The sequence below is a fragment of the Leptinotarsa decemlineata genome, unplaced genomic scaffold (genome assembly GCF_025532065.1).
Source record: "Leptinotarsa decemlineata unplaced genomic scaffold, Ldec_3_MD MMD2_tig00000010_RagTag_RagTag, whole genome shotgun sequence".
Classification (NCBI taxonomy): domain Eukaryota; kingdom Metazoa; phylum Arthropoda; class Insecta; order Coleoptera; family Chrysomelidae; genus Leptinotarsa; species Leptinotarsa decemlineata.
In genome coordinates, this window is record NW_027412538.1 from 5,036,960 (window position 1) to 5,059,676 (window position 22,717).

The 22,717-nt window shown below is 36.1% G+C and overlaps 1 long non-coding RNA gene across 1 annotated transcript; it reads right to left on the bottom strand.

Moving 5' to 3' along the window:
• Positions 1-5,443: 5,443 nt before the first annotated feature.
• LOC141480805 (uncharacterized) lies at positions 5,444-6,668 on the bottom strand. The gene is made up of 3 exons (XR_012464571.1): positions 5,880-6,668; positions 5,675-5,798; positions 5,444-5,579 (listed from the first exon to the last, which is right to left on the bottom strand). It is a non-coding gene; the product is annotated as an uncharacterized lncRNA (long non-coding RNA).
• Positions 6,669-22,717: the final 16,049 nt, after the last annotated feature.

A 22,717-nucleotide genomic window follows, 5' to 3' on the forward strand; every position in this document is an offset into this window, starting at 1 on the left:
CATCATCAAAAACCTCAGTATATTGTTCGTATAGTAAATTGAATCGTGGTCGTAGTTCGATTGTCGACAAATTCCGTGAAGGCCATCCAAAATCGATTTGTTTGAAGGTTGTAGACAATGTTTCGTGGTGCATTTCGTTAGTTAGAACTTCCATTATCTAATATGATATTTGAAACATGTTGAGCAACGGTGTTTTCGCAACACTCTTTCTTTAAATTAGAGTAAATGTGATGTAATGACGTACACACTAAAAAATCGTCCATTTTCATATCGATATTCAATAAACTAGATTCCACTTTCACGGCCTCTCATATCCACCGATCTAGGTGTTACCTTCGACACAAAACTTTCCTTCATACCATACATTGAAGCCACTCTGTCTGCTGCAAACAAAATGTATGGATTCATTGCACGAATCTCCAGAGATTTCTCGGATCCATCTACATCGAAAACCATATACAATGCTTTCGTCAGATCAAAATTAGAATATGCATCCATAATCTGGAATTCATCTCATCAGTTGTATACGGAGAAAGTTGAATCACTATAACGTCGTTTCCTAAAACTTCTCTCTTCAATCCACCAATTGGATTTCCTCATGATGCATTGTTAGCTAGACATGCTATGAATAGCTTGAGTTGCCGTCATGATTGTCACTTCACAATTTTTTTCAAACTGAACTGAATAATTTGATTATTGACCCATATATTCTGCAAAAATTTAATTTCAATGTACCTAGACCAACCTCTAGAGTGGTTAATCCTTTTTATCTGCAAACACCACGTATTCTGAAACGTTCACCTCTGCATAACATGTGTGTCAAATGCAATTCTGCCAGTTGTCAGTTCGACATTTTTTACTGTTCCATCTCTGTTATGTAGTCGGGCGTAACCTGTAGGACAGTGTATAAATAAATAAATTTATTTGAAATCCCTGAAGAAATCTATAGAAACTTAAAAAGATTAGCTGAAAAATAACAATTATATCAACCAAAAAAACTGAAATTACAATGAAATTAAATATAAGCAACAATCAACGAGAAATTGAACTAGTAACACTAGATGAAAACTAAAAATTATTAACAAACAAAAATTGATAATAAAAAAGTTCCAAGTCCAGTTACTTCACGACGTTCCGAGTGTCAGTTTACACGATCGTCTACGGGTGATAACTGTTCTTATTTCTCTGAGATCTGACTATTTATTGGTCATTTGAGTGCTTCCACCTATCTCCTCTTTTCTCTCCACGCTTTATCGGTTTTAGCGGGAGCTGACCGTTTCGTAAAGTGATGTACGATGCTTTATACCTACTTCTAAATAGGTCACCATGCCTCGTAGCATAGTCATGAAGTCAGAATTTTTTGAGAAGCTCTTGATGTTGAGTTTAACATATGTTACTGTTTTATAAATGTAGATCGATGGTACTGTCAGTAATTTAAACTTAAAATGATTCCTACACGTCATTCGGTAATCTGAGCCAAAGATTAGACGAATTGGTCTTTTTTGACTGATGAAAACTCTGCGAGCGTTGGCCGTACTTCCCCATAGGACAATATTATAAGAAATATGTAAATATGTGAGTATGAGAGCATAGTACATTTTTATCTGTACCCTCTTCCCTGTCCCTGCTTCATCAATTTTAGTGGAAGCAGACCGTTTTGCGGAAGTTGGTCGTGTACCGCTTGATTATACGTTTCCATATATTGCGTATCTCTTCGCTAGCTTGGCTAAATGCGTTGTTATGTTGATGAGTACAAACGTGTTGTGGAATTGGCCGCGGTGGTAGGGCGCCCGACTCACGATCGGAAGACCGTGGGTTCGATTCCCGCCTAGACCAGATATTTTTCTCGAGAGAATGTATCTGGTTGAAGCTGGAATGATTCTGCAACCGTGTTAGAAATCACACGTTGTATGGTAAGACCTCGTTAGTCCTTAGCTCGCACAAGTTACCCAACTTCTGAGAGTTGTCGTTCGTATGGGGGCGACAGCTGATTGAGATAAAAACATATTTTGAACAGACAGAGAAGACAGATGCTTTGCTTTCCTGATTTGCTTGTTTCTCCTCGCTGTGTGTGTTACCAAGGCTCATCAAGCTTACCAAAGAAGAAACTCACCTCAGCTTTTGTGCAGAGGTGGAGAGGTGCAACAAAATCGTATCCAAGCCGAGCACAAGAAACACACACAGCGAGGAGAAACCAGTAAATCACAAATCGCAGAGCATCTTTGTACTAGAAATCATCCACATTGAGAAACACTGGTTTCGAAGAAAATTCAAAGAATCCGTATATATGTTGTCCAACAACGCATTTAGCCAAGCTAGCGTAGAGATACGCAACATATGGTAACCTATAATCAAGCAGAACACGACCAACTCCTGCTGAACGGTCAGCTTCTACTAAAACCGAAGAAGCATGGACAGGGAAGAGGGTATAGATGAAAGCACTCGAATGATCTATGAATAGTTAGATATCGGAAGTTATCACTCGAACGATTGTGGATACTAATAATCGTAACTTTGTTGTTGTGTTAATAGTTAAATTTTTTTAATTTTTAATTGTTGCTTGTGTTTCATTCCATTGTATTTAGGCTCAATGTAATTGTTATTTTTCAGCTAATCTTTTTAATTTTATATATTTTCTTTCAGGGATTTCAAATCAATTCATATCATATTAGACAATGGATGTCCGAACTGATGAAATGTAAAATCGGTTTTTATGCCACAAAATTTATCAATCTTTAAAGAGAGATTGAAAATTTCGACCATGGTGCTCCAAAAGATGTGTATAAAATCGTGATAGGTGACGAATCATGGATGTATCCATATGAGCTGGAAACAAAACAGCAATCAACCGAGCTAAATCCAATAAAAGTTGTTCTTGAAAAAAGCACAGTGAAGCAAATGGTCACCTGTTTCTTCGGTCGAATGGGTCATGTGGCCAGTTTTCCGCTAGAGCAACGTAGAACGGTCAAATGTGAGTGGCACATGACCATTTATTTATAGGAAGTATTCGGAGAAATTTGTAAAACTAACCACCAAAGACAAATCATTTTCCATCATGACATTGCGAGCTCTCACACATATCGTCTCAAATAGGTAATTTTTTGAGCAGTCAAAACACCGGATTGATCACTCATCTCCATATAGTCCTGATTAGGCACCCAATGACTTCTTAATGTTTCCAAATATCACAGGTAAATTTCCTGGTCAACGATTTACGAGCGCCGAAGAAGCAGTTGGAGTGTTCAAAAACCATGATTTGGAGTGTCTCAAGAGGAATGGATAAACTGCTCTGACAAATGATTTGAATGAATGCAAAAGTATATTGATCATCAATTAAATCAATTTAATTTAGAAAATTTTCATTATTATTTGTTATTCTCGAAATATAAATAGAACCCCTTGTATATTATCTACCGTCCCTACTGAAGTTAAACCGCCACCGAAAATTTCATCTGAGAAATGAGATTAAGTTAGGAAAACTATAACAAACTTCATTTCAATATGATTTCCAATATCCCTCTCTGATATTCAAAGAACTCTATCTAGCAAATTTCTGAACTCGTACTTCAACAATTTCTACAAAAAGTCAAAAGGAACTTTCCGTCCGCGTTCAGAACTTCGAACGTGAATTATTTAAATCAAATGAATGGAAAGAGAAATGCGCGATTAAGGACGCTTGCTTATGTATTCAGGTAGTGTGGAAACACAAGAAAACTTAATCTTCTCGGAGAAATTCATCGCAGAAGCAAATAAGAAAAAACAATTCCACACACTCAACACAAGGAACAGCTATCTTGCCGAAACTCAAACAAGTTGTTTATGCAAAATATTCATCTGGATACCTGCTTTCATTATCGAACAATTAAAGTGAAACGTCGTAAGCGTCTCGACAAGTATACGCTTTCAGGAGACATCTCCTGAGCGTCAGATTATTTCAGGACTGCTGAGTTTTACAGCGTTGTTACACGAACGATAGGTTTTTGCTAGGGGGTGTTCGTACTATTGTAATTATAAGGTACCTGAAATTGAATAAATGAACGAAATGAATTTGCTGAGGTTACTTATTGTTGCTGTTTACTCAATTTTCATTGATACACAAACAAATTTTGATTGTGGACATCATAAATATCAGAAAAAGTTTTTGAATCACAATTCGAAAAGTGAATTGTTATCAGAACTATATACAGTATAGATTCAAAACATTGAAAAAACTACTTGAAATACATATAAAGAGCTCTGTGTGACAGACGAATATGCGTATAGGTCAGATGTGTGAACAGAGATTGCTCTGTGCCAGGTCATGGAAGAAGGAAAATATGTTTTTGATATCAAAAACCTGTTTTGAACTACTTTTCTGGATATTGAGAGTGCAATCGATAGTTCTCTCCTAGAATCGATCATTTGAGAGTAGAAACTTCAGGTGGAATGACTGTATGCTTTCAACTGGACTACCGAACTTTAACAACTGTCAAATTCAATATAATTTATCAAGTTTTTTTGCCAAATCCCCATAAACAGATGAAGCATTCAAGAACACGTGCAAATAATACATTATCTTGATTGAATTGGGTGTTCTGTTCGGGCAACGTACCGCGCGCTTCGCCAATTTTGCGGTCGCCATAATCGTCCTATCGAGAGGACTATTCTGAATGTGGTGGATGAATTTGAGTCTACTGGTTCAAAGAACGATCAATCAACGCCTGTGACTCAGGCCTGCACCCAAACAAAATTCAATTCAACAATTAAACCACCATAAATAACGATGTGTATTCGCTGGATGGGAAAGTGACTCTCATTGTCATCGCAAAAATAATCTTCAGCGTTGACCCCCATTTCTGGATGAATGGTTACGTGAACAAAAAATATTATCAAATTTTTGGGACGATACCGATCCACATGACTTCTAAAAGCCTCCAATGCATTCCGAAAAAGTCACTGATTGGTATGGATTTTGGACTGACGGCGTTTGGTTCATATTTTTTTGAGAACGACATTGGCCAGGACATGACTGTCAGTGGCGAGCACTATACTCGTAGGTCGATGATTACCAACTTGTTTTGACCTGAACTGTATGATCTGAACACCAACGACATATGGTTTCAACAGGACGGCCCTACGTTCCACACAGCACATTGGATATTCTGCACAAGCGATTTGAGGCCATATTCATCTCACGTGGAGGTGATGTGAACTGGCCAGCGAGATCATGCGATTTGACACCGTTAGACTTTTCCTTGTGGGGTTTTCTGAAGTCGCAGGTGTATGTTAATGAGCCACAAACCACAGCGGTCTTTAAATCCAACATAACCCATGCCATCAGTCAAATTCAGCCTGATTTATGCGCCATATTCATGGAAAATTTGCCGTTTCGGATGCGCTCCACTCAGAGAAGCCGTGGCGGACTTTCGAATGATGTTTCATTCCATACTGTTGAGTACGGCGTACCTCAGGGAACCGTTTTGGGTCCGCTACTTTTTAACATCTACCTGAACGATATGTTCTCACTGAATGTGGAAGGTGATATAATCAGCTTTGCTGACGACACTGCAATCATTTTTCAATCGGAATCCTGGAATTCTCTGAAACAAAAAGCAGAAAAAAATTTCAAAATAATAATTAAATGGTTCGAAAGTAAATTATTGAGTATAAATATATCCAAAACATTTTACATTACCTTCACTTCGTATGCCAAGAATCTACCAGATTTCAAATCACTTTTAATAAAATACGATGACGTAGAACTTTCCGTTTCATCAGTGGATAAATTGAAATACCTTGGTATATATATTGACGCACATCTAAAATGGGATGCACATATTGATTACTTAGTCAAAAAACTACGATTTGTTGCATATAGATTAAAATACGTGAGACCATACCTACAAACAGCCCAGATGCGAATGCTATACTATGCATTGTTCGAAACCCACCTTACATACGGAATAATTGCTTGGGGAGCAGCAAACACAACTTTTCTGAAACACCTAGAACAAACACAAAAATCAGTATTGAAAATTATCCACCTCAAAAAAAGAACTTACCCGACCGACTCATTATATAAAGAAACATCAATTCTAGACATAAGACAACTCTACTTTCTCAAAACTATAATAAGACAACATAATAATAGACATGAATTAAGGATAATAGAACACCAATATGAAACTCGACAAAAAAATAATTCATATGTCCCGAATTCAAGGAAAAACATCCTTCAAAGGTCTTACCCATACCTAGCTCCTCGGTTATATAATCTCGTCCCACATCATATAAAAAATATCAGGAGTGATAATTCATTTAAGAACAAACTCAAAACCTGGGTCTTAGGCTTGCCAAGGCTTCAGATACACCAACACGTTGATATGAAAAATGTTTACTATCATAGTGACATGCATAGAAACTGATTCACATATTCATACAAGAAGATTGATGATATAATTAAAATAATATGTCTGATATAATTTTAAAACGTCTTACCTTTTATTTATTTACTCATACCACTTTATATTTTAAATTGTATTCATTAGTATTCAAATTTCTGCAGACCCCACGCACAGGTATATCCTTCTGTGGGAATTCTATATTTATTTGGAAATTGACTCGTACAATTTGTATCATTGAACAATGTATTTTTGCCAATAAATATTATTATTATTATTATTATTATTATTATACGTGATGCCATCTTTATGTCTTTCAAACGATTAAAAAATTCCGGTGTTATCTAACACACATTTTGTTTTATACGACCGTTATGGGAAAACAGTGGCATGGGTTGCAAGGGACTGTCCTAAAGGCAAAATTTCTTCTTCAATGTTATGGGGAAGTTTGTAAAGAACGAGCTAATACGTCTCTTAGACCAAAATGAATACAAAATATTGAGATATACAGATGACTTAGTTATTCTAGTCTATGGCAAATAAAATAATATAGTGAGGAAAAGCATGCTGCAGGCTCAAAAATCATAACAAGATGGGCCCAACAGAATCGACCACTGGAGCATTTACCTAGAGGAGCCAGAAAAAGGGCCTAAGACCTCGTAAACTTCGAAGTGGAGAGATATAGCTGTTGAGGGAGGTCAAATATCTGAGAGTTATATAAGATACCAGACTGACCTGAAACCAACATCTAAAAAGAAAGAAGATTGAAGGAGAAAGATTGAAGAAAGATTGAAAAGGAAGGCAGAGGTAGTACTGGTGCTGGCCAGAATCAATTATGGAGAGATTCAGGGGGCGAAACCAGACAAGATGTAATGGCTCAATACCTTGGTGGTTGAACCCTTGATAACTTATGCAGCTATGGTCTGAAGGCCACAGATAACACCAACTGCTGCTATTGACGAATCAAGCAAGGTGCAAAAACTTGCATGTTTGGGAATAGCAGGAGCAATGAAAACTACCAAACAGCTGGATTGAAGACACTGTCAAATCCTTCTGTTCGCGTCTTGTAATAATTGGTGAAACAAGGGTGGTCAATCTCTAATTCGAAATTACCTGAGGGTGACAGATTTTTGACAGATGTGCACATGTTTCGAAATGTACGCGAGAATTGGAAAAGTAAGTTTATTGTGGGATACCATTGTTTTCAGTAGAAATCCAGCTTACAGAGAAAAAAAAATCAAAGTTGAATGGTTCAACTTGAATTGATCCGAAAACAATTCATTCTTGAGGTATATTCATAGAAATGTTCCTGTTTTCAGCAATAAACCTCCAATCTTGTTCTCTACGAAAATCCCTCACAACAAAAGTAAGCGAAAATTATGAAGAAAATTATATTGATTGCTATTTATTTCGGCAAAGACAAAAAGGTGATAATGACCCCCATCGGAAGTAAAAATGATCATTACTACTTCAAAGTTCACTTCATTTAATCGTGAAAATTTCATGAATATTTTTCATTTTTAGCTCAAATTTTCCCAAAACCAAGTACTTTGAACCCGTCAAACATCAAGAGCATATTACAGGTATATAAATGAAATGAATTGTAATCATGGCGGTGTAAGTGATGCTTGGAAAAGATTTTCATATTTTTTCGTTGTCGATGAACCAAAATCATTTTCGTCATAACTGGCTCATTTCCTATGCTAGGGACTCCTATGAGATATACAAATGAAGGTTTTGTTCGTGCACTTTAAAAAGGTTTCTTTAGGAGTCTTCGGATGAATCTGCTAGTATTGGGTCTACAAATACCTCATACGAACCAATATTTTTGTTTCATATAGGCTGCAGTTCCGCTTCCAACGAATAACAATTGAATATATATTGGATATATGTTGACCGCGACTTCTATCATGTGAACTTCAGTTGAACCAATTTAATACAGTGTGAAATTATCAAACATCAGGAAAATCCGTGTTTTTGAGATTAACGCGCACAAACGCACAGACAAACAAGCGAATACAAAAACAGGCATATAATGATCAGTTATGATTCAATTACATGTGACAGCTATCAGGTTAGGACAAAAGTGAGTCGGTCTAGTCCACCCTCCATCGTAACTCGCAAGGGTTTATTGTGGCTCACAACTATTTACACACGACCAAATGAGTACAGCTTTCAAGTCAGATGGTTTGAGTGCGGCTCTGCCAAACTCTGAAAACCTGATTCAGTCTCTAGCGGGGCTGATACAAATTATGTGTTCTTCTGTTTCATCATTCTCCAAACAAAGACAACACACACTTTTTTCCGACAGTCTGAGTCTCTGTATATGATGATTCGAACGACAGTGACCTATGAGAAGGCTTTTTACAGGCCTTCTCATAGGTCACTGTCATCTGAATGTAGTCTGATTTAGTTCATACCTACTGTAGTCCAAAAACTGTTCGGTTTCAAGCTTCAAAGGATGAACCAATCCTGGAAGATTTAGCCAGAAGTCCATTATTCTTCGTGTCATTCAAGTATTCAATATTTGTTTGACGAATCCTAAAGTGATGCCAATGACAGGTTCTGGTCCGATGAAGCTGCTTGCAACACCCTCCTTTGCAAGGACGTCAGTAGTAGCATTGCCTTCCAGGCTAGTATGGCCAGGAATCCAGAGCAGAAACGATATTTCGAGTTTTTTCATTGAGGAGAGTCATTTTTGGCAATGAAAACATATTTCACAATCGTTTGCATGGGGCGAGACCTTGTCAATAAAAAAGAAACAGTTAGTATCACATATCATGAGGACTCAACAATGAAAAATTGGATGAAAAAATTATGATATTGCATACAATTTTCACTTCAGAGACCAGTACACTGGTTGTTGTCCTGCGCCGATCAGTCAATTGTTCAAGCCCAACGCTAACGTATTATTTCAATTGTCAAGCAACTCGCCCCCATTATTATTGTTTGCGATATTTTGTAAGCAAAAAACACATCCATTATTTATTTCCTGTGAGACCGAGGATTGTTTTGCATCACAGTTAGTACAGCATCAAGGAGATAAACACCTTGCCTGGCTCAGTTCTCCAAACATCCGTATTGTGGGGAATATTCCCTCAGAAAATAAGCAAACCGAGAATTGAATACATCACTCCGGAATTCATCGATAACGTTTTGCAATGATTGTGGTATGAATTGATTTGCCCGATTATCACTACCTTATCTTTATTTGGATTGCAGAATATAGTGAAAACACAGAAATGTTCCTTCGCAGGATTCCACGGTTCTAGAATATTCGCAAGAAATTGCAGCTGTCCCAGTTTTTTTTTATTATGCTCGAAAACTGACTTGAGTAGCGGATACCAAGAGGGTTTGATGAAATCTTCAATAACGACTTTGGGATATTTCAAAAAAGTTTCGCAATCGGTGATGCGTTTTTACTCGTTTTGATGAAAGTAACGATTCAGTCGCACAAAATGTTATGTAATCAATTTATTTTTCCATCAATGATATTCAGAACCAAACGCGGTTTGGGTTTGAAATTCATTGTTGAAATCAATTAAAAAACGGTTGGGGTGACCATTATGAATATACTTCAAAACTTGAAATTTGTTGAAAAATAAATACGTGTTATATCTCTTTCCTGTATGCATCCTTATGTCAATGGAATTGACGTTTATAATATTTTTGCTACTCTTCATGAATGCAAGCAAATAGATATATTTCACTCCCTATATTTACATAAAAAATGGATGATTTTGTGAACAGTCCTTGAATGGATTCAAAATGGATGATTCTGGTGGTGTGCTCACTTTTTAGACAGCATTAAATGGAAAATGTCGTCTAATTATTCTCAAGATTTTCGCAGGTTCAACGTTAGTATTACAAATATCTTGGCGGAGTTATTTACATATTGGAACTCCTAATCATCACTGCACCGCTATGAAAAATGAACATTTATATGAAGTTCATCACAACATATTTCTGAAAACCGCACTGAAAAGTTGTTTTTGAGATGAGTGCGCACAAGCGTATAGATAAACAGTCAAACAGACAGCAATCAATTTTTATCGTATTGTAACGAAACTGAAGCCGCCCCTGACCGGTACGCCAAACGACTCATCGAACAAACACATGACCTCACCTCGAAAAAATGCAGTCTGGAACTGCCGACAAAATTCTAGTCCAGTACCGAACCATCTACAGAATTCTCGAATGGATCTTCACCGATATAAGCCCAAGAGGGCAATTTTAGAAAGTGAATCGAGCGGCTAAACAAGAAATTCAAATAGTGGAAATTAATTATGCGTTAGTTACTAAGTATTGTAGTAAATAAATTAGTTTGTGATTGTTTAAATATTGTTGGAAATGAATTTCTTTAAGACATTTGATTTCTTTATTTACCACAATACGCATCGATCTAAATCTGTCAAATCAATACCAACTCTTCGAGAATACCAGAAGTTGAATACCAGTCAACGACCATAACCGAATCGAATTTTCTATGCTGTTCATGAAAGTAACGAAACTAATTCAACAATTCTCTAATATCAACAAGTTCAGAAGAAAACTCCATTTGTCGAAAAAATCGTTACGGAGTTGTTAAAGTGCATTTCAGCGACGCGCATATCTAATCCTCGTAAATTTTCCCCGAAAGAAAATTTCAGGTTTAATCATGCGTACACCTCGGCGCAAGAATTTATTAAAGCTTTTCTCTTTTCAGTCAGTGCCATTTATTTCGTTAATTGTCAGCATCATTAGAAGTGTTCTCAATGACAAATGCTCGCAGCTCGCTTCCAGTTCTAATTAATTAGAAATATAATTTGCTCACTCAATAACTTGTCCCTTCTCATGCAAATTTGGTAATTTCGAGACGATGTACGTTATAGGTTTAATTGTCGGTTATTTATTTCATCATGTTTCGTATTTATGAACGTCCAATGAAAATGCTCATGAATTTCGTCATTTTTTTTATTTTTTGATCGATACTTCATTTTCAATCATTCGTATGACTATTGGAAGAACAGAAATGATATGGAATAAACTACGTGAAAATTCAGCTGAAATGAAAAAAAAAAATACCAAATTTTCAATACCCAGTAATTTCTATCGAATGAAACGTTACACATTCATGACCCGAAATATTGCAACTGATTTCTGCAATTACACATCCCATGGCACATTGGCTGTTCTTGTTCATCTTTCACTGCCTGAATCACTGTGCATGCTGTTTTTGGTGATTGCAATGGCTTGGGATGTGTGGGTTGAGCAAATCGGCCATCAGATGCATGCTTCCACCTAGATACCTGGATACGGGAATGACAGAATCACTTTTGGTTCTGTTATTCCCTAACTGAATGGCATACCAATGATGACTTGATCCTAAGGTGTGTGTATCCGTGCCGAGAGGATGAATGATACTGAGCCTATCAGCTGTCTCTACGGAACCTTCGAGATACCGGACGCCCTCTCGCCGTAGCATCGCCTTGTCACGGTAATGCGGGGCTCTGCTGTGATTGAACCTTATTTCCATACCTACTCGTGGAACTTTTATGAATAGAGTAAACTCAAAAATTCTTCCTGACGCTGAGTCTACTGTAAATTCAGATCAGGAGCGAGTCTACAGAGAAGATGGATGTCAAGCTTACGACTCCAACTCCTGATTTAATAACTGAACCTGAAATAAAAGGTTTGGTGGTGCAGCCAGGAAAAGACTGAGTCGTCTCCTTAAGCGCGGGGTAGCTTATGAAACCGCCTTGCACCAAATTCTTGAGCGGCGTACGCAGAATCTGTCTCAGGTGGAGGAACAAACCACCCATGAGCAGGTTAGCAAACGTTCGCGCTCAAGTGATGCTTTACCAAAACCAGAGGCGAAAAACCCCTGCACGGTTGAATCTGAGGCATTGTCAGGTGTAGCTGACGTGCAAAAACTCTCATATGGAAACGTTGTCGCGGGTATCAAGGTGGGAATCTTGCATCTTGACTATCTGACTTCCGAAAATTCGATAAAACAGCAGAGCATATACTTTGTGCCTGCCCCGCTGAGGACCTAATCAGGTTTAGAGTTCGACAGAGCCGTACTCTCACCATCTGACCTGAAATACCACTCAATATACAAATTAATTGGCTTCTTCAAGAAGCTGGGTTCATTTGATCGAGTGTGAATAGGTGTAAGCCACAATAAACTCTTGCGTGTTGCGGTGAAGGTGAACCTAACCTACACAATCCATAAGTGATTCGTGTGTTAATCAAGTTAATGTAGAAATAAGTAATCTGAACTAATTTTATTTATATTTTGTGCGAATTCTTCTTTTTCGTCAAAATATTGCTAAAGCTATCAACGAAAACTTCTCAATGGTCGCAAATATAAAATAAAACATCGAGGTAGCTCTGTATTCTCGATCCTTGAAGAAAGTACACGTTTTCGTTTGAAAATACATGTTTCCCAAGAATTTCACAAGCTGATAAAATCCGTTTTTCCTTCAAGCAGCACTCGAACGACAACCCTCCAAAGTTCATCATTTCATTTCACTATCACTAGTACACAATCTCACATCAACTTCCTGAGCGAAGTCGAATACTGTAGCTAGTACATAATAATGACTGAATAAAATTTACACGAACAAAATTATGTTCCTAGCCAAAAATTTCAATTTTGAAATGAGTGATTACCTATCTTTCTAAAGACAAAATAAAAAGAAATGAATTGTCGAGTAGTACATATCATTTTTCACTATTGACCTGATAAATTGCTTTTATCTACTCTATTCCCCTAACGAGAATTAATATTTCTCACCCTTGGTAAATAATGATAAAAAAACACCTAGATAAATAATGAGAACAGTTCTCTAATTTGAAAGATATTCACAGAAACTTTTGTTAATTAATAACTAGAAGTAGAAAATTGAACATTGGAAATACGCTTGAAAATTATTTGAAATTATAATTAATTGTACAATTCGTCGTTAACAAAACGAAGAGGCGTATCTCAAAATTTCAAGATTTGAGTAATGGCAGCTTAAAGATTTTTATTAACTTCCACCTGTGTTTTTGCCTACTTTAAAACCGCTTTGAGAATATTAATAACAAAAAATATTGCTGCAATGCCAATATATAACGTAGAGTAAAACCTTAGTATTTCTAGTTTCACCAAAAGGGATGAAACTGCCCTTAGAAGAGACACGCCCTTTCGTCTTATTCGAAAATAATTTATTAGAAGCATAAAACTTAGTTACGCCTTTTATCAAAATTCATAATCTGTCTGTTTTAAAAAAAATCTGTTTTTCCGTTAACCAGCTGTCGCACCCCTACGAACGACAACCCTCAGAAGTCGAAACTTGTGCGAGCTAAGGATTAACGAGGTCTTACCTTTTAACGTGTGATTCCTAACACGGGTTGGACGATAGCAAGTGAAGATCGATCGTTCAGACTAGGGCTTGAACCACCGACCAACACGGCAGTCAATTCGAGTGAGTGAACAAATCACCCACGCCGAACCGCTTGGCTACCGACTGACCGTCGGTATAAAGATGATGAAAATACCCTTTATTTAAAATTTTTGAAGCTGCTTCAAGTTGATATACAATATTTCTACCAAAAACTAATAAAATTAACATTTATTTCAGAAAAACAAATGCCAACAGGTTAAAGTAACTAAAACTGAGGAAATGTAACAATGTATTCAACTCAACAAAGAAGCAAATATATTTTTTTTTATTTTACTAAACTTAAACAAAAATTAAACAAACTTAACCTACATGTTTGAAAAAAACAGTACAAAAACGTTATTGTGGCAACTGCTCGTAAAAAGAAACATGTTCTGGTAGTTTAATGATGGGAGTTGTTCCACTACACAGTGCCCTCAAGTCATTGTATTTTGCAATTGATATTTTGGGTAAATCGGGATTGAGGAAGGGTGTCTCAGATTTGATATTGTTTCTTGCAGTTCGTTTCAAAGTTATATATCGGTAGTTATTCTGCAGATGACTATTCTTAAAATAAATCTTATCGTTGCTACCTTTCTGAACCATGACCTTATGTATTTGTTTCCAATCAATTATACCTCCTTCATCATCCTTTCTAACCGCTAGTATTTGTAGGTCATTGGATAGCTTCTTAAAATTTAAAAAGTCTGTCGAAGTTGAAGACTGCACAACATATGGATTTTTTCTTCCTGCCAGTTTTAGGACTGGTGCTAACTGAGATGGTACAAACAAGTCTCCAGATTTTTTAATAGCATGATCTATTGTACTATGAGCCGAATCTCCCTCACTCTGGCCGTGGTATGCTTCAAAAAATCTTAAGGAGATGGACTGTTTATTTTTTAAAGTGGCAACTGCATACAAAAGCATCGCACCGACGATGGAATTTTTATTCTGTCCACTACATCCATCGGAAAATAAAGAGACAGTAGTTATACCCTTGGAGTCAATTTGTTTTAGGTATAAATATAAACATGTCGAAATTTCGCTCGAGCTACGTTTACTCAGTCCTTCGTTCCATAGAAAACAGTGGCAGTCTTTAGTTTTAACTTCATAGATAGTGAAGTTATAGTTTGCCAGTCTTCGACGATAAAAGAGTTTGCTTTCATTAGTAATTGGAAAAAAATAACCTGCTGCAAATCAAAAACAGCACATACCTTTAAGCTGTCAGGATTGGCTTTCTCTTCCTTTTTTATTTCACGAACCTTTTCTTTTTCTGCTATGTGCTGTCGGTAACTTTGTTCCAATTTTACTAGTTTTGAAGTCGCTTTTATCAAAATTTCGTCATACCTCATTTCGCACGACCTCATATATAACGTTAAAATTTGATGTTTTTAAAACGTATTAGATATATGAGGTTGAGTGGAAGAACAACTCAGTAGCACTTGTTCTAAGTTGAACTTCGCCTTTTGTTACATCAGCAACTAGATCTGTATTTAAACAATTGTATGTTACTACAGCTGGGAAACGATTAAGACAATTATTATTATTATTATGTATTCACAATCATACATTTACATATAATATTGCAATAATAAATGAGAATCACAGAAAATTTTTAATGAAGTTTTTAATTTAACAACTAATATTTCAGATTTTTAATTTATTATAAGAATGATGAATGAAATTTAAAAAACCAATTCAAACAACTTGTTACTTTTTAAATAATAACTTTCGCGTCTTTCAGATTTGAGAATGTCAAATAAACATTACAATGATTGTATAAGTGATAAATAATTCTTGGAACGGTAGCTCTGACAACATGTCCAACTACGTATCCTTTTTCTAGAAATTCTCGCAGGTTGGGCTCATCCATCTCCTAGAGAACCACTTCTACTATTTGTTATTGAATTGTGAGTTCTAAAAATGGATTTTCTAATTTTCATGAATGAAACTTCCAAGTCAGGATATCGCAAAAGAATGAATTCTTCAATAAGAATTTTATTATTGAATCAAAAAATATATTTCATGAGAAGGATTGAAGAGGAAGCAGAACCCAATTTGCTATATTTCGTTAAAAAAATCTCATTTGTTTCTGAATGAAATACAATTTTGTTGTTTCAGAAATAAGAAAATAAATAAACACACCTTCTCTCTTGAGGACTTTTCCGGCTTTATTCCAGATCAGATCTTCCTTCACGTTGTTTTTAAGTTATGGGTCTTTTAAATCATATAAAATGCTCTATCAGAAATTCGTGTTCATCAGCCGAAAAACGCAGTTTTTCCCCATTTCAGTCAAATCACAAACACTACACACAACAAAATAAACGTTCCGAGACCGACAAAACCTGACTATTGCGCAGCGTAAAACCGAATAGACTCCTCTCCAAGTAGTCGGTCTAACACGTTGAGCGCACACGTCAGCGTGGAATGTGTTGCGCTCTTTAGGAAAACAGTCCTATTGAATCTTTATGGAGGAGTAAGTGACGTATTTAGCTGAGCGTAACACGTCGCACGCGACGCGAAAAATGCGTCGCTAGGAAAACAGGGCTTAAGGCTTTATAAATATAAAGCGCATTAGTTTTTGACTTTTTATGTTCTCGATTGCGTTATTCCAAATATGGGTGACATGCTAGTTTCTGAAAGCCATATTGATGATTGCTCAAATATTCTTTCAACTATCCAATGATATGGTGGTTTACGGCTTCTTCCATGATTTTTGATATCACTAATAGCGAAGCGACTGGTCTATAGTTACCTGGAAAAGTTTTCCGACCCTCTTCGGGGATAGGTTGAACGCGTGCAATTATTCAACGAGAGAGAAAAACCTCTTCTTTGTAAGACAGGTTGAGAAATCTGAAAAATACTGGTGAGAGTTCATTTGCGCACTTTTCAAGTACGATGACGGGTCCTTCAACAGGACAAGACGCATAATTGATATTAGGAGCTGTTTCAAAATTCGCCTGACTAGACGTTGTCAAGAAGTAATTTACGACATTGTGAATTCTAATGTGGAAATAGTGGGTTGTGCCTTTCCCAGAAAATCAACTGTGGAGTGGGACGGAAATTGTTCAGCTAGCGTGAAATAAATCGAATGTAATATTGTTATGCAATCTTCAATACTAGCTATTCAACACAGATTTGCTCAGTTGAACTGGAGTTTCATCATTCTGAAGGAATGAAGAATTCGTTCAGAGTTGTGTACAGAATACTTGGTTGTTGAGTTGCCAAAGGCTCAATGTGAGGGCATAACAACTTGTACAAAACAAAGTTTGCAAACATATAATTGGAGAAATTCTCTCATAGCGGATCAGTTCACAAAATACCCCAATGACGAAGGGAAGAAATAAATTCTTATCGAAAAGTTGTGGAACGGTATCACTCTGAAACTCCGCATATCATGAAATAATGTTTCGACTGAGATGTCAAAATCAGGAGTTTCATGCAACTTGATTAATTATGACAAGTTATTGAAGGTTTCAAGGAATACTGTGTTTTTCGCTCACAGAAAGCTGTGTAACTGAAAACATACAAAAATAGGCACATAGATCTTTTATTAGGAGGTTGAGATAAGGGAATAAAGTCATTAGAAAATGTTCAGCATGGAAGTTTCAGATATTACTGCATTGACATTTCTGAACATATTTTCCATATACAGGGTATTATTGGAGTAATACTCTGTATATCTTAGAGAGGAAGATCTTCCTATTGAAGATGATCACTTGGTGATCAAAATACGAGTTGAGGTGTTGAAATAACGGTTTGGTGTTGAGAAAAAACTCCAGTAATATTCATTACTACATCAAGGGTTCCAAACAGTGCATCACAAGTACATATACAGGGTTTCGAGTAAAAGTGTTGCCCATCAAAGTGTTTCCAATGAAGTGATAAATTTTCAAAAAAATATACCTCACGATTTGATCTCCTCAAAATTTATTTGAAAAATATAATCACAACATGTTTCGCTAGCACAGTAGCTTCCTCAAGTGTATGAATACAAGTTGTTCTTACATCAATATTCATATACTACAAGTAACCATAATTGAGTGGCTTGATTTTTGAGGAAACGAGATATCCAAATTGCATATAGAACAAGTAGTATGTTGGGAAAGTTAGTTAAAAATGATAAAGAAAATACATCCAAATTCGAGAAAGCAGGAGTATATAAATTAAAGTGTGGAACTTGCCCTAAGGTATGCATTGGTCAAACTGGTAGAACATTTCGGAATCGAATCCGAGGCCATCATACGAGCTACAAATTCAACATTTTCCAATCATCTTCTAGCAGAAAATCATATCTTTAACGAAGAGTTCGAAATTTTGCACATAGAAAATTAAAGTTTGAAAATGAACCATTTGAAAGCAATGAGATTCGAATAGATCACCATTATTGAACTTGTTTTCTCAAAATCCAAGAAAGAATGATTATTGATGTAGATGTGAGGTAATATGCTTCAGGTAATCATAATTCAACAGGTACCTGAGGTAGAGTTTCAGGTAATTTTTTGGAAGAAGTCTCAATTATGGTTACCTGTAGTATATGAATATTAATGTAAGAACAATATAAAGTATTCATACACTTGAGAAAGCTACTCTGCTAGCGAAACATCTTGTGATTATATTTTTCAAATAAAATTTGTGGAGATGAAATCGTAAGGTGTAGTTTTTGAAATTACTATGGATCTTCATCAAGTGATGGCCGAATCAATCAGAAAAAAAAGTGATAAATTTCATACATATATACGGAAAATATGTAATGGTAGAGTGTATATACCGAGCCATTCAGCAGTAATTTCAAAAATAATGTCAAAAACGTATTCAATCAACTGTCCACGTTTTCGAAGGAAACTAAATTGAAAGGAAATTTTATTTCATTATGAAATGATTATTTGAACAAATGTATTTCTCTATATTTGAGATTCCCGTGGAGAGCTCTTCATGAAAATATAAGTCATGAATGATGACCTATGGAACTCTTAGACCTTTGCTTGACAAACGCATAATTCAGCTCCAACAACAAACTTCATATACATAGAAGGTACTCCCATGGGTATCACATTATCACCTGTCATATCTGATCTATTCATAGGCCATTTCGGAACCAAGACTCTGAACAATGCATCGAAGAAACTCAAATCATGGCTGAGATATGTCGACGACCGACATTTTCATCATTTGGTCTCATACACTTGACGGACTTGACACCGTTATTTGACATTCCTAGAAAGTTTAGTTTACTACAAAGATGGATTGAAACAATAAGTTCACCTTTCTGGATATACTACTTGGAACTGAACTCCAATAATGTTCGATTATGTTCATCAACTCACAAATTTGGGTGAAAAATTGGGAGAGAATTTTATGGTTGCACTCTTGCTAAGTAGTGTACTAGACAGTTATGATCATTTAAAGACAGTATTAGACATCAGAAAAAACAAAGAGAGAAAAATTTCTTCGGGAGAACCAAAAAAAAAGCTAAAATATTTTCATTGTAATTAGGAAGATAATTCAAAATTCGAACTTGCAGATAGTACCTACAAGTTGAGAAAAATATAGCATATGCTGCTGCAGAATTCGGGAAGAATCTGTATGGGATAAAGTTTACAGTGAATTAATGCATTGTTGCAACATTGGAGTGGTGGAACTCGAAGAATGTCGAGAACAGTTGAGTTGTGACTGCTGTATACGTAGAAAAATTAAAAAAAAAACTTTTTCCAAAGGTTAAAAAAAAACAAAAATATCAGACTTAGTACAATCAGATGTATGTGGACATATGCAGTGAGTTATTCCCGGCCATGAAAAGTTCATTATGACATTGATAGATGATTTCAATCGTTTCATACACAATCACCTCCTGGAATGAATATTCGTTACAGAATAGAGGAATACTCGAAACAAGTTGAAAATAATTTCAACCTAAAACCACAGAAATTTCGTACAAACCGAGAAGAATAATTGACAAATAGGAACATGAGACAATTTGTCAAGTGAGAACGTATCAAGTTACAGCTTTCTGCGCTCTACACCAGAATGATGCAGCAGAAAGAGAGCCCAATTCCTAATTGAAATGGCTCGTTGCATATTGTCAGATGCAGAACTGGACAATTTTTTGTACGAAATTATTTATCAACCAGAGAAAATAATGAAAATACATCCTTCACATTACGGAGGAAAAGGAATTAGGATACTTGTCATACATAAAATTGATGAAGCCAATAAATATATATTCGTCGGTAACAAAGGAACATCAAAGGCTAACAGATTGCTGGACAAGAAAACCAGTCATGTATTTGTTCTGACTACAAAAACATCACGAAAAATGAAAAATTAAGAAACAAGATGAAGTTGAACTAAATTCCAGAGACCCCTCCAGACAGCGAGAAGCAGATAGAGAAAATTGCGAACAGGTAAAAGAGAGTGCAAAAATGGCAGCTACAGTTGATCGATTAGATGTACTGAGATAAACCCAAAAAAAAAGAAAGGAACCCTACAGAAAAACTTGGAAACTGTAGTTTCAATGATTAAAATTACCAAAATCAACACAACTGCTGAAAGAAACTGAAAGTGATGAAGAAATAATGACGAGTATCAATTAACATGAATGGGATAGAACAATGTCAGACGACATGCAAATAGATACTACATTGTTTCTGTGTAAGCGACCTGAAAATAATAATGCTGTCAACTGTATAAGCACCAGATACCAGAATTTCATCTATAAATTTCCATTTTTGGTAAAAAAATTGTTATTCAGCAATACCGTGAGAGCAGCCAGCATGATGAAATCCATAGGATAACTGGTGTTATCAATTGATGGTTGCTTGAAAATAACAAAGTTTAACAAACCCCTGGAACGTAGGACAACGCTGGTGTCTCGTCATGTATATTGAAGATGACCCCATGCATCGACTCATCCTTGTGTTGCCACAGATCTCTGCGACTTTGATGTGAGGCATCTGCTGAACAGGTACCAATTTGGTGACAGCTGCCTTGAAAATTGTTTCAATTTCTGCTCTATTATGATCGTCGATCAGGCAGAGAAGAGGATCCGAAATTCAGTACCATATCGTCATGTAGACACTCCAAATTCAAAAGTCTACGGCCTCCCTATTGTCAATGGAAGTATCACTCTGAAACGGATGATTGGGATGTGAACTATTATAGAGACCATTTAACGGGTATTAACGTCGGGTTGATACAGCTCCTCTCGGGTCCTCTTCACTACTACAACAGAGTAGATTGAGATCGAAACTTCAGGCGTATTCCGATGACCGGATCGGAGTTTATGCTGATACTTGCCGCAGAGGGAGTTTTTCACTGATGTCTTCTCTTGTTGAGGTAAGTTTGTTGTAAGGTGATGTCCAGCAACCTCAACTTCAATTTAAACGTATTCTAAGGCAGTGAGTGACACAGTAGTGAACTAACAATTTTAATTCCTACTCACTCGTCTATAGTAACTACATTAATATTTCTTCTATATTATGGAAGGTGAAATTACTGAAGAATTCGTCAAATGATAATGATATTTAATACATTTCTCATTCACAGAAATAAATTTTTGTGGTATTGTTATACATATCATCATTATTTATGAAACCACAATCTTTCATGGGTTGAATTCGCCAATATAACGAATCCACGTCGACCATACTCCTAAATATAAAACTCCAAAATAATGTTGATGTTACGTGTTTCGAATACGGTGGTGTTGTATGCTGAGATATGATTCACGATCGTTATTCTGTTCCTTAGCGAGGAAAAGATATTGGACAACTTAAATCTACCGTGAAGGTAATATTCGTATTGTTTTTGAAATATTGTTCTATAGTGTAACAGGAATTGCTATGAGTTGATCGAAATGAAGCATTAGTCTCGAAGATATATTATTGAATCATGACATATCTGTGGTGATGAATCAAAAGTTGCTAGATGAGGTCGATAGCCAAAAACACGTGTCCGCGTGTTATGGAGCCTGTTGGAGTTTCATAATGATTCACAATGTTCATGTCAATATTAGGTTATTATCGTGAAAAAAAAGTATTACTTTTGAATATAATAATCTTTCATTATTGCAAGCAATAAACATCGTACGGAAACTAAAACTCACAATATGTATCACATACATTTTTGTCAATGAAATATTCATTTCAGGCATATTTGTAACACTTGTATCACTTTTGTACCTTTTTCGTGTTCAATTAACCTGATGTGCTAATCATCATAAGTTGGTCATTCTAGCTCCATAAACGATTCTCTTTGACAGTCAAGTTTGTTATTATCGCTCATACTAGCGTTCCTTTGAAACATGTATGTGATATGATATTCAACGCGGACCTTCCACTTTGCAATTTCTGTCGAAAGTTTAAGTATACAATTAAGCCATTTACAACTTCAAAGTTGGCGGTTACAAAAAATGGGTATTTTCAACTTTGTCAGTTTGATGATGATGTTCAGTTAGGCTACTAAATTCATATGCAAAATGAATGTAGGTGTGTTACCAGGAATGTTATATTGGTTATTCTGAATATCCTTGAAATCGTAAAGATTATCATATCCATTTTTGAAAATTGTCTCAGCGGCCTCATTGAACTAACTAAATCTACTAAGTTAGTTGAAGTCAGTTGGGGACTGTCCCCACTGTTATTTTGTGATGGAGGAGCTACTATAACTTCTGGACCATAATGAACATGGAGACACAATGTACTGGGATAGGCAGATGACTCAGTCGTCTTAGTTTTGGGCAAATATAAATATATAGTGAAGAGACGCTTGCATCGACCTCTGATTATTATAACTGAATGAACCAATGAAGAAACGCTGAAGAAAACCGCAGTGGAATCCACCATAGCAGCATTCACCAAGAAGACCCGAACAGAGGGTTTAGGACTTCTGAATTTTGGGATATAGAGATGAAACTGTCGGGGGGATTAGTAT